Below are 14,097 nucleotides of genomic sequence, written 5' to 3'. Positions count from 1 at the left end.
TTGACAACAGAGAAGATTGGGAAAGGGATAAAAACAAAAACTAAGCCTCCATGGTATACAGACATGTATCAGTTAGCTATTGTTGTATAACAAATCACCCCACGACTTAGCTGAAACCAACAGTCATGTTTTATCTCACAATTATATACACTGGCAATTTTGGAAGCTTGGTGGTTCTTTTACTGGTTTTCCCTGGATTGTTTCATGTGTTAATTAACACGTTATATTAAAAATCACATAAAAACTTACTGACTTCAAATAAAAAATATTACTTCATATAATCTTACAGATCACCTGTTTTCTGCTTTGAACTAACTTGATTGGGGCTAGGTGTGCTAAGGTAGCCTCAACCATATTTCTGGCAGGTGATAGGATATTTGTATGAGGAGACCCACCTGGGAAACTTGGTCACTGTTCCCCATAGTCTCATCTTTTACAGCCTAGTCCAGATTTCTTGACATGAATCCTCACGCTCCAAAGAACAGGAAAAGAGTAAAACACAAAGCACAAGAACTTTTTTTAGGCTGTGCTTATGTCACGGTTACTAGCATCTCAATAGCTAAAACATAGGTAAGCCCAGAGTAAGTTGGAGAGAGAATTCACCACAAGTGTCCAAGTACAGAGCATGTGATCAGTGAGGCCATTTTTACAACAATCTGTAATAGTCATCTAAAAAGGAAGCCAACCTGTGTTTAGAACAATCCAAACACATTCACAGACATATACACACACACATGCTCCCATCCTACAAACTAACCTCTTCTTTCTATTCAGAAATCACATTCTGGCCACATAAATTATTAGGCCTACAAATGAACACTTTCAATGTAAAGGAAATAAATAAATAAATAAATAAATAACCGGGCTTCTCTAGATTTTAGCTCAAATGTTACAATTTTACACTTCAATAACCAAAAAGATCTTTTTAAATTTTGCTAGAGAGTATGTACACTCACTGGAGAGAGAGAGAGACAGAAAGAGAGATTTGAGAAAGCACCCTTCATTGAGGGATGGCTCACTGCAATCCCTTCTCCAGTTTTCCCTTCTTTGGAATTGTGGGCATGCATGCACATGCATTGGCATGTTTTTCCAGACAACATGTCTGGGACTCAAACCATGGAGCAGCTGGCCCTGTGAGATCCCATCACTTTAACCACCATGCCACCAGCAGGCCCAGTTTGGTTTTTTAACATTCTTCACAGGGAGGGCCGTAAGGATCAAAGTTTAAAGACAAGAGTCTTAACTTCATCCCTGGCTTTCCACTGTGTCATGGTTAAACTATGTAAACATGTAGGATGTTCTTCAGTTTAAAAATTCTTCAGTTGCAGACCTGGCATATGTATATATACAATGACCTGAAATCAAAAGAAAAGTTAATCAAAATAATAAAGTAATGTTTTTTGGAGAGAGAAACAAAATGAAGGAGACCAAATCAGTGCTTCGAGACACAGGATAGTATTTTCAAATGCATAGCAAGTAATACGTTGTGATTTTTCTAATAGTCTAGTTCCTTGGGAAGTTATGATGTTATTATGTCGGATTATGGAATTTTACAAAGGAAAGATCATTTCACCGTGAAACTGAGCAGTCTGACAAGATATATTCGGGAATGCCTGACTTGAAGTTCCACCTTGTTCAGAATATAAGAGAACAATGAAAATAGAGTTAATGAGATGATGAAGAGGGCCACGGGTGGAACAGCATATCTGAAAAAGGCAAGTGGGGGGTCATCAGGAAGCAAAATCTCAAAGTGAAAACAAGCTCCAGGTAAGGGATGGCAAGCTAGGAAGGCTTTATGAGCAGAGAGGCCCAACAAAAAAAGGACCAGCAAAGAATTTGAGATCAGCACACTGAGTCTGAAAGGAAACCAGGATACCCAGCAGAGAAGGGATCAAAGATGAGTAAGGCAGGAATCCAGTTTCCAGGCAACTGCCACCAAGATGAGCACAGGACCCAACACAATTCTTACCCCAAACTCAGTCTTTGGCCTTCATCTCCAGCTCTTTACACAGCCCCACCAGGGATAGGACTAGCCCACCTGGTGTGGTGAGGGGGAGGTGATACTGAAGTTGCAGTTTGGACTGAAGTGTCATAAATGCCAAGAACAAGAACTAGGGGAGCAGTAACACAATTGAAATGTACTGAAGCTGAACTTCACAGTCCCACAAATATGCATCTTTCGAAATTAGTGCTGAACATTTCCTTTCATAGTTTTAAAGTTAAAACAAGCGACCCACTGGTTCTCGATTCCAAAAGGGATACCTAGTGATACAAAGAAAATCAGAATTATTTATTAACTAATAGAACCTAGATGTCTAAAAGACAAATCACTTAAAGGAAATGTAAGTGCACTTGAAAAAGTTCTTAGAAAAATGGAGTTAAAATACAAGCTTAGTTTGCTATAAAAATATTTGAAATTGGGGCCAGCAGGTGGCATGAGGGTTAAGGCACTAGACTCTCACATGAACAACCATGGTTCAAGTCCAGAACTCAGTGGCTTGAAAATCACACTGGGTATGCATGCATGCATGCTCAAAATCTTGAGAGGAGAATGGGAGAAAAGAGATTGTAGTATGACTATCCTCCCTGGGATATGATTTCTTGCCTTCTCTCTCTCAGTATGTTTCAGCAAGAACTCATGCCTTGTGGCAAAAATCTAAAGAAAAAAATTGAAATCCACATTTTCCATGAACATCGAAAACCCCACATATATTCACAATCACTTTATTTCTAGGCATTTCCTTCTCAAAGAGCATCTACAATAATGCAGATATACTCAAAGCCATATTCGATATTGTCAGTAGGATTAAAAATATCATTAAATATATTATGACATTAATTGATCAACACTTTAGAAGACTGGAATTCAAATATTAGCATAGACAGTAATGTTAAATTAACAAACTAAATAGAAAAACCTCTTTGTTGAGACCAGCAGATGGCATAATGATAACATCACTAGACTCCCCCCCATGTAGTAACTGCCATTCGAGTCCCAGACTCAGCAGCTTAAAACTCTCACTGGGAGTGTGTGCGTGTGTGCCCAAAATGCCCAGAGGAGGAGAGAAGAGAAGGGACTGTGTCCTTGCCATACTTCCAGGGGGTGATTTCTTGCTTTCTGTGTCTCTTTCTCTCTCTGTCTCTCCAGTGAGCACATGCAAAAATCTCTCATAAAAAAAAGAAAGAAAGGAAGAAAAAGGAAGACCTTCTGTTTTGTATACATCTATAGTAAAGCATCCTAAGTTACATAGTTTGTGACCAGAGACTCAAGAGTTTATCTAAAATCACATTAGAAAAAGGATTGGAAGTCCAGGAAGTCTGATGTAATTGACGTTGATAGTGATATTTAAGTTTCAAAGACAAAGTAATGAAGCTTAAGAGACTGAGCGAAGCTAACATGTAAAAACAGACATATGACCCAACCACAGTGGTGCAGACAGGAGGGTGCTGCTGCTCCATACTAGAGTCACGTGGGAGGCCTGAGGCGGATCCTGGGTTGACTTGAGCATGCCTGGCATGTCCATGATCGTGGCTGGTTAGGAGGCTGTTGAGGAAAATGGCAGCATGGTGAGACCCTGTCAGGGTATGTACATCTGCACATGCGTATGTATCTGTTCTCTCTTGCTTATGAAAGAAAATAATTATTTTTTAAAGAACATAGAAGTAGGACCTAAAGCAATAACATCAAAATGATAAAAGTTTAAAAATAAATAAAAGTCATTTTATTTTCTAAGGCTTCTTCAGTGCATTTTTCTCTAGTTTTGCTTATCATTCCAATTCATAGTAGAAGCAAATCAAGATGCATTTGAGAGATATAAATTAAAGCTTCCCTATCACTGTCCCCACTGATAAAATCTAAGCCAAATAACTACATTATATTCTCCACTGCCAAGAATGAAAGAGGAGTCATCGCTACCCCTGAGAAGGAAGAGAAAATCACAAAATATTTGAGGTGGTAAGTATCTTTCTCACATTGTCTCAGACTGGCAGCCTGGTAATACTACTGTATATCCCATATTGTCTTTAAAGGTTAACATACTGGTTCTCGGACCTCTAGGTCGGACGTGTGCTGCATTACGACTAAAGCAGCACCTTTATACGGTCCCAGCTTCTTTACACAGAACTCAGGAACATACACAATTAGACCTTTTCGATTTTACCTTATCTTCCCAACAATGCACATTATACTCCAAATCTCACTAGATTATATAAAGTCTTCCCAACATATAGTCATTCCCCTAAATCTATGTCTTGGCTTTTTCTGTTATTTCACTCTCCTCTTTTGAATCTACTCCCTCTGTTAAAATATTACTGAAGACCAAGTTCAAATGATACTAACTCCTTGATGTCTTTTCTGATCACCCCAAATAAAACAGCCCTCTTGTCCTCTTGCATCAATGTCATATGCTTTCTTATTAAGTTTTTTGTAATGGGCATCCTATTTATTTATATATAAATTTGTCTTCATCATAATACTGTGAACTCAGCCAAATTTAATCAACCAAAAGTTTACCGGGTGCCTGCCATGTCCTTTGGGCACAGAAAATGCAAATGCAGCCATGATTTTCCTAAGAACTATCACATAGTGGGCATTCAGTTCCTATTGCGTCATTTAAAGTTGCTGGTTCTGGCCCAATGTAACATAATGGGATATTAAAACAGGATGCTTTTGATACCAATTTTAGACAGGGCATCAAAAGACCAACAATGGAACAACCTAAACCACCAAACAGGGTTGCAGAAGTTGTGTGTTGCACAAAGATATTCAACAGAAGTAGCTGGAGAATGGGAAATCCCACACTAGTTTAGCTATCCAAGGAAGTAACCTGGGGCTGGGTCCTGATCCAGAGGAACAGGAGCCAAGTCAAACCTCATGTCACTGTGCAAGTAACATGGGAAGAGTGGGCTGAAAACAATAGATAACTAGTACATATACTTTTCAAAATAAGGTACAAGATTTTAAAATGATAGAAAAAATTTTAAATCTTTCAAAAAAAAAAAGAAAAAAAAAAACTCAGCCTAGATGGCAGAATCCATAGTGCACTGTAATGCTGGGAGTCACATGGCCAACTATGGGTTCAGATCCTCAAGTCCACCTACGAACATGTTGGACACATATGGACACAGAAGCTCCTGAGGAACTAGAGGGCTATGAAAGGGGGGTTGCAATGTCAAGAGTGCGTTCACTCTCTGTCACTGACTCACTCTCTTTCTCTCCCTCTACCTCTTTTGCATGTGTGAATGTACTATCATTTAAATAATGTATTTTATAAACAACTCATGTTTATGGTGTGGTGGTTAAGGCACTGGATTCCCACATGGCCAACCATAGTTCAAATCCTGGACCTGGTAGCTTGAAAATCATGCTGGGTGCATGTGTGTGCGTATCCAAAATCCTAAGAAGAGAATGGAAGAGAAGGGATTGTGGCATGGCTATCCCCCCCGCCCCATGCACACCCCTGTAGGGGGGTGATTTCTCACTTCCCTCTCTCTCTCTCTTTCTCCAGAGAGCATACATGCCCAATGTATATAATGAGTTGAGCTGAAGAAAGCAAGGGAGAGTTTCTGGAGGGAACTGTTGGAATATGGTGCCTTTTACCCTTCTACCATCATCCTCCAAATCAATGCAGTTAAGACAGAAAGCTTTAGAAGGACCATTTGAGTAGCCTGGCATGTGGCCCTTGACCTGAGGGGTAAGAATAAGACACTGCAGTTAGGAGCTGTGAGCCTGGAGGTAGAGCAGAGAAGCCTCCATGCTGGAAACAGACTGTTCTCACCCATCATTGGGTCCAGCTGTGCAAGTGCTAAGAACAGAGGTGATCTGAAGACAGGAACTATCCTGGGTCTCGTGTAGCAATTTAATGTATGAATAATAATAAAAAATACATAAATTTTAAAAATAAAGTGATTCACACTAGGCAGCCTCCTGCTGGCAAGTGGTGATCTGAACAGAAAGGGAGTAAAAGTATGATCTCAGAGAGAAACCAACCAGAAAGAGGCCCTGCAGCAACTTCTTCTAGGAGGAAACTTTCCAAAATAATGGCAATGAAAGCTAGTGAACATCCACTAGGGAGTTAACATTAAACCCTTGCCCAGCTGACAGGATGCCATGTCACACCACTCTTTCTTGACTGGCACTGCTCTGGCTCCATTCTCCTCACACATCCTTGCTGAGAGACACCAGGCCAGCAAGCTGGGGCTGAGAAGAAGCCACCTTGCTGGCTCACCCACCACAGGCTTTAAGGGAGAGTTTTCAACTTTAAATGAATCAGTCATAAGACTGGACACTAATTATTGAAAATAGACTTTATGGGGTTATAAGCAACAGGAGAACTTGATATATTTATTATTCTTGTTATTATACAGGAAAAGTTATGTCAACTGCCTACTGCTTCCAAGGAGAAGGACTTAAAAATACCATAAATATTTGAAGGGCCAACCTATAGACTAGTGGTCAAGAGAGCTGGATCCCACCTGGCCAGCTGTAAGGCTGAATCCTGGCCCAGTTGCTTGTAAAACACACCAGACAAGTGTGCATGAATACCCCAAATCCCATCAGAATGAAGGAGTGAAGGACAGGAGATTATAACATGACCACATCCCATTGGGAGAGAGTGCTTTCTCCCTCTTTTTGTCTCTGGTGAGCCCACACTACCTCTGGTAATCAAAGAAAGAAAAAAAAAATGTGTGAAGGAATAGAGAAGAAAACACAAAGCTGCACTGTGACTGAACAAGGCCACCATACATTCAACACAAGGGTTAAAATATCAAAGAAGAAAACTAGAATATAATAAAAATTCAGGAATAAGGAATTATGCTAGATTCTAACTGTTTATCTGCAGAGATTTCACAGTTAAAATGTGAAAACATTTATTGTAATCTGAGGTACTAAACGGCAGGCACTGCATCTTACATACTACATTTAGCTACATTAACATTAAAGTGCTGACGATGTTTAAATATTAAGTGAGGAAGGTACTATAAAATTTAGGAAGCAAAGTTTATTCATCTCTACTCTATGGAATAAAAAGATGTAAACCTGATTTTAACAACCTGTTCAAGAAAAATTGCTTCATATGCTAGAAAGATTGTGTACTAAATCGCAGCCTAAAGAAAAAGGTATAAATCTTTGAAATACCAAGAAAGTCACTGTAAATATTTTACAACTGCTGAGACTGCGCATAGGTGTGCTTTGTACATCTCAAAAGTAAACTTTGATTGACTATAGCTGGATGGAAAAGTGGCCTCACACAGGAAATCTAAAGCCAAGAATGAGGTGTTTGAAATGTTACTTCAGAACATTTAAATACATAAATATATTTTTATTTAAATACATGTCACTTCAGAATATTTAAATACATATATACATACACACACACGCACACACACACACATATACACACATACACACAACTCAGATTTAGCATGAGAGTTAATACAGAAATAAAGGGATTGTGATAGAGGCTATGAAATTGAAGACTATGCCAATAACATTTCAGACATAAGAGCCAATTTTAAGGAAGAGACAGATAAGGAATAAGCAAGAATGAAAGCCTAAGCACGGTCAAAAATGAGACCCTAGAAAACAAAACAAATAAATACTAAATCTAATTCTGTGGCACAGACAGTAGAAGCTTTCAGTCCATTAGACAACTTTCCAGTTGGCATCCTTGCAGCAAACTCCTACCAAAGTTTCTTAGTGTGGCCAGCAGCCAGAACTCGAGAGATTACTAAAATACAGATTCCTGAGCCCCATATCTTAACTGCTGGCCTAGAATGTCCAGTAGCAGGGCCTAGAATTCGCGTTTTAAAGGACTCTTCGGGTGACTTTAAAGCATGCTAGAGTTTGAGAATCAATGTTCCAATGACCTGAACAAACTAAAGTCTCTCTTTTACATTCATTATTCTTCACATTCCTCATTTTTATTCCAGTTCAACATTCACTTCCTATCAGAAATCTTTTGTGATAAACTTTCAATTCTGGTAGGTCTTTTACCTTCATCAGTAATTATGTGTACAGATCTGCATCTCTTCCCATTTTATTGTATTTATTGCTCTTACATTTATTTATTTTAAAAAATAGCCAACACATACTGTCTTAGTATATTTACTTAACTCGGTTTGCTTTTTCATTTAATTGTTTATAGTCCTATGGGAAAGATACTATTTTTATGCTTAGATTCATCTTTAGTACTTAGATTCTCCAAAGGTAAATTTACTTCAGATCTCATTGCTAAAATAAATAATTAAGTTACAATGCAAAAAGATCATCACACTGGATCTCAGACCTCTAGGGAAACTGGACATGTGGCTGCATTACAAGTAAAGATACCTTCATAAGGTTCCAACATTTTGTAAAGCATGCAGTGATATCCACAATTTGATCATTCCAATTTTACTTTATCCCCCATTCTCCTACCAATGTACCTTATGCTCCAAATCCCAACATAGCTGTCAGTCTCCTAAAACCACGTGTTGGCTGCTGCTATTTTATTCTCTTCCTTTGAGCCCATCTCCTTTACCAAGGTATTACTTAATGAAGACCCAGTTCAAATGCCACCATCTCTGTAGTGCCTGTTCTAATCACCCCAATTACAATTAATCCTCTTGCAGAGAGGCTTGCCTTATCAGCTATTACACTAAACTATTTCTTACTTAGACTTTAATCTCCTTGAAGCAAACCTTGTTCACAAACAGGGAAAGAAGCAAGAAAAAAATGTGCTTTGTACAGGATAAGAGTGGTAGTGGTTTGAGTGGTGGAAAAGTACTTGAGGGATGTGATTCAAGCAATCTAGCAAAGCCATAAGAGAAAACATCATGGCTATATGAAAGAAGCATTAGGTGGAAACACAAGAAAACTACTGTTGTACAGCAACTACATAGTACTATATCAAGTAGAAGGTCCAAACTATCTATCCAGATCTCATTAAAATATTCACTAGAATACTCAAGACTCTGCTTATGATAGATCATCAGAAAAGTAATAATATATTTTTCTATGCAAAAATATGTCATGACTTTCCCAGTAATGCAATAGTTAAATCTCATTATAATACCTAACACTTTGTTTATTCCTAAAGTCTTAATGTCATCAGAACACTGGACACTTTGCCTCTAGAGAAGGTCTTGTAGTTTTATAAATGTCCTGGATAAAAACAAAGCCCCTTACTCTCAAGCCTATTAACCAGCATTTCAAAGTGAAAGGTACTTGGGGCCAGCAGTTAGTGTAATGGCTATGTCGCTGGACTCTCATGTAGTTGACCGCGGTTTGAGTCCTAGACCCAGTGGCTTAAACTCACACCATGCACGTGTGCATGTGTGCCCAAGATCCTGAGAGGAGAATGGAGGAGAGGGGATTGAGGCGTGGCCATCCCTCCGGGGGAGTGATTTCTTGCTTTCTGTCTCTCTGTTTCTCTGTCTTTCTGGCGAGCGCATGCACCCTGTAGCAAAAAACCTCTTAAAAAAAAAAAAAAAGGAGTTTACTGAAGAAAAAATTCACCAGTAGATTATAGTATCTTGAAATGTAAAGTTTACAATATATTTGAAGGTAAAACTGGGAGCAGGCTTTGCTGATTTTATTATCAGCAATTCAAGTTACATGACATTTAACTCAGTTTTTAAACAACTTACCACTTTTTATAGTAAATCCTTCTCATTGAATAAAGTCATAGGTAAAGGTATTGTTAAGAATAATATATTATGGGAAGCTGGTAGGCGGCGTGGTGGTTGAGGACCCTGGACTCCCCACTTAAACCGACCGCTGTTCAAGTCCTGGCCCCGGATATATATATATATATATCCATCTCCAAGTTAGTGGACCTTGTTAATATTCGGTATTTCTGTGTCAAATACACTGATCTATTTGACTTTTCCCCAAGAGCTTGGATACCAAAGCAACCAGCAGCTTCAAGCAACTGACTCAAGATAAGGAAGGTAGGGAAGGGAGAAAAACTACATTTAGGAAGCCTGGAGATTTACACACAAAAGCTATCTTTCTGAAGACTTTACAAAGAAAAAAATTCTCCCGAAGTATCTTGAAACAGCTTTTCATGTCCCATCAAGAGTTTCAATGCATAACCGTGGAAACTGCTTTCCAAAGTCCTAGGGAGCTTCACGAATAATTATTGAACTTTTCAACCATCTGCATCTACAGTTTTTACTTGAAGACTAAGAGAAATTCAGTCTAGATTCAGTCTCTTTGCTAAGCTATTTAGACAATTCAGAACTCTGCATTTCTATCAGGGGCTAACTCAATAAGCATGCTAGTTACCCGCTATTTTTCGTAGGCACAATTTAATGGCTTCGTGGTTATCAAATTTTTAAAAGCTTTCTCTAAAAAAAATGTTGGAACACTCTGAGACTCCCTTCAATCTGTAAAATCTTTGGGAAAATTATTCATTTTTTTTAATTACATTTAGTCTGCTTAGAAAAAAAAAACATAATAAAGAACCATTTTAATTTGCATTTACCATGACTTTTTAAAAACCTGTTTACAGCATAGAAGAATTCTGAAAGCTTCTTATTTATACTCAAAACCACAGAAAGCCACCACTACAGATTTCCTGGCGAAATCACAAAGTTCTTAGACTTTAGAATCCCTCAGTCCCTGCTGTCTCTAATCATCAGCAACATCTTTATCATCTACTCCCACTTCCAAACAAAGTAAAAATAGTCTGTCAATTAAGGAATGTTAAATCTGTATTAAGTATATAAATATATACTACTGTAAGCAGCTGCTGTGGCTCAAACTGAAAAAACATTTGAATGTGTCCTTGCCTTCAAGAAGCTTTCAATTCAAAGAGTTAAAAATACTTCTCAGTGCAAGTTCCAACAATGGCCAGTGAAGATACTCACAAATTTAACAGCTGCTGTCCACTCCCCCGGCAACATTCTTAGCCAGCTTGCCTATCAGGTCGGTTGCTAGTGAGCTCTCACTAGCCACCCAAGAACTTCTGCTCCCAGCAGTATCAGTTAGGTTGTATGCCGACAGTGAGATGGTTGTGATTAATTCTCAGCTCATTCACATCAGTCTTTCTTATCATTTAATTACTTAGATATTATATGCATTTGTTTGGGTTGCAAAGAAGCAGACACTAAGATGAGATCAGACATGCAAAACACATATTGGAATAGGCATCAAGAGAGGACAGAGAGTACCCTGAGAACAAGGTGCAGGTTTGATGTCTTTGGAAGGAAAGATGGAAGGGAGGTGAGCTGGACTACAGTACAATCCCAAGAGACGTTGAACCAGGTCAATAGGGCGTCGTCAAGCTCAGGTCCCCGAAAGAGGTGTCACAGCTCACAAGAATGGGTCTGCCTTACTATCCATTCTGGGCCAAGTCACTCTCTAGAAGCAGCCCACATAAAGCATGGCCTCAGAGTGAAGGTGGACACAGAGAAACAGAACTGGGCTCTCAGCCAAGTATGCTTCCAATAGCTGGAAACCTGATGGGTAAGTCTCAGCATTGAAACCAATACACAAAATAGTAGCTAGGACTTAGCGCTTAATCATACACACTATTTAAAGTGTTTTTTTCATTCATCCATTTAATAGTCAGAACCACAATGAGGTAGGTACAATATTTTTATTATTATAGGCCAGGAAATTATGATGTAAGTCTCTATGGATAAACATTCAGTGACAGAACTGCAATTTGAATCCAAGTCTTATCACCTCAAAAACTTGAGTGAAAACAACAGGGTTGTTTTGTTTTGGTTCCTATTAAAAATTAAGCTAAGTAATGGCTCAGCTTCTGAAATAGTAGCATGCTAGACTGCAGAGCAGAAAGCCACATGTGACCACAGTATCAGTTCACAGTCTGGTCATCTTGAAAACGCACTGGGCATGTGCATACATGTCCGGGATCCTAGAGGACTGGAAGAGGAGGATCACAGCATGACTGAGCCCTGTAGAGAATACTTCTTCCTATCTCTCTCCCTTTCTCTCTCCCTCCTTCCCTTCCTCCTTCAAACCCTCTCTCTCTCTCTCTCTCTCTCTCTCTTCCTCCCTCCCTCTCTCACAGACACAATCATGTATCTAAAATAATTTCAATTAACTTAAACACTTTAGAAAGACTCATTAAAAGCAAGTTGATAAATTATTCTTGTCACATTAAATATAATTAACACAACCGAAAAAGATTGGGAGAAAAATTTAAAAATCTAGTAAGAGCCATGCAAATTTTGAATTCAGCAATTCAATGGCATGCGGTAGACATCGTTCTATGAACAAAACTGACAAAACCAAACAAAAAAATCTTTCTCATGAAGCTTATATTACTATGCATGTGTGTGTTTTTGTACAATAAGGTGGATAATGAATATGTTATATAGTATATTAGGAGGTGATCCGTGCAAAAAAAAAAAAAAAGAAAATTATAAACAGGACCAAATAATTTGTAAATAGGCAAAAAGGAAGAGTATTTAAATATGGAAGGAAAACAAAGGAGCAAAGCAAAAGTAGGAACATGTCTGGCATGTTCCACAAATGCAAGAGGGTGCATTTAGTTAGAGCGGAGAGTGCAAAACGGGGAGGAATGGGAGATAAAATTGGAGAGATAAAGATGCAAGGCTTGCTGGGTAAAGACTTTCACTTTACTGGGAGAGGGATGGAACCCATTGGAGGTCCTGAACAGAGAAGCAATCTGGCTTTGGTTATGAAGGAATCACTCTGGCTGCTCACAGAGGACAGATAAGGCTTGGAGGTGTTAAGGATGGAAGCAGGAAAACAAATTTAGGTAGCTGCTGAAAAAATAATGTTCAGATTTCTGTGCAATCTCAGTATACCACTGTAAAATATCTAAAACAGAAATACTAAGAAAGTACATTAGGAATGACTTATGCTCGGAAAATAATGCATGACTACAATCCATAGAACCATACTTAAGGGAAAAGACGTGGCCCGTGTAGCAGTCCTCTCATGTGTGCTTTCTCATCTGCCCCATAGCTTTTGTCAAGTAACTCAGCCCTGTGCACTGCAGTTCATAGGCTTCCTTACAGCTGACTTCTGATTTCAAAACGGAGAAACTAGCAGATTAGACAGATGAGGAGGGGAGAGGTCAGAGCAATTCTCCCCCGACTTCCTCTGCTTCATGTGGCATCTCCAGAAATGGCCACATCTCCCCCACTATTCCAGCTCCCTGTAGGCAACCTGCTCCATGATTCCACTTTCCTCTGGGTAGCAACAGATACTGGGTTCTGCTCTCACCAGGATGGTCCTCTGCTACAATTTAGTTCTCACCAGGCAGCGCCTTCCTTGGTTCTGAAACCATAGACTCCTCGCTCCCATCGTTTCTTTAGCCCAAGGGGTAATAATGGCTTCCCGCGGCTGATAACCTCCGCATTGCATAATAAATCTCTATTTGCTCTTTTGGCTTTTTCAATCCCTTTGTAATTAGTTCCATACACCCACACATACATCCACACACACACATACAATTTATTTCCTTCTTCTGTAAGAGACATAGAGACAGAGAGAGAGAGAGAGACCACCAACAGGGTCCTGATACTGTAATCTACCCAGTCAGATGAGGATGGGCAACAGGTCTCCAGACTCGAACTTGGAACTTTCCTATATGGAACAGCCTCACAAAACACTGAGTTTTAGGCTGCACCCCTATCCAGCCCTCAAATTAAATTTCTTCTGTGGGACAATTTAATGATATCTGTTTTCCTGGCTGTATCCAGACTAAAACACCCTTTTATTGAAAGATTCACAAATAGAATGGATCTTCAAAAAGTTAATGAAAATGTCTACTGTATAAAAACCATGTATGGATTTCAACTCTTTCAATTAGCAATAATCGCGCCTCGGATAAACTTCATTGGCTACGATACTGCCACTGCGCAAAGCTTGGATTTCAACTCTTTACACTAAATAAACTTGTAACTTCCATTCCATTTTCCATGAACTTTTTGAAGTACTACATAAATGTACGTTTATATAACTGTATACAACTAAAATCCTGAAAGTTAAGTATGTATCGTTCTGTATGATCCACACTATTCACATTGAATATTTCTCAGGGGAATTAGGTTGGAATGGGGCATGAATGAGAGAAAAGAAAGGAAGGAGAAGAAGAGATGTGGGAGAAGGAG

At 39.0% G+C, this 14,097-nt stretch overlaps 1 pseudogene; it reads right to left on the bottom strand.

The window, feature by feature from the left end:
* Positions 1-13,697: 13,697 nt before the first annotated feature.
* LOC114007940 (uncharacterized) lies at positions 13,698-13,853 on the bottom strand (annotated as a pseudogene).
* Between the last annotated feature and the right edge of the window lie 244 nt (positions 13,854-14,097).

The sequence above is a fragment of the Tupaia chinensis genome, unplaced genomic scaffold (assembly GCF_000334495.1).
Source record: "Tupaia chinensis unplaced genomic scaffold, TupChi_1.0 Scaffold000257_1, whole genome shotgun sequence".
In the NCBI taxonomy this organism is placed as follows: Eukaryota; Metazoa; Chordata; class Mammalia; order Scandentia; family Tupaiidae; genus Tupaia; species Tupaia belangeri.
This window is presented reverse-complemented; position numbering and strand designations above follow the sequence as displayed.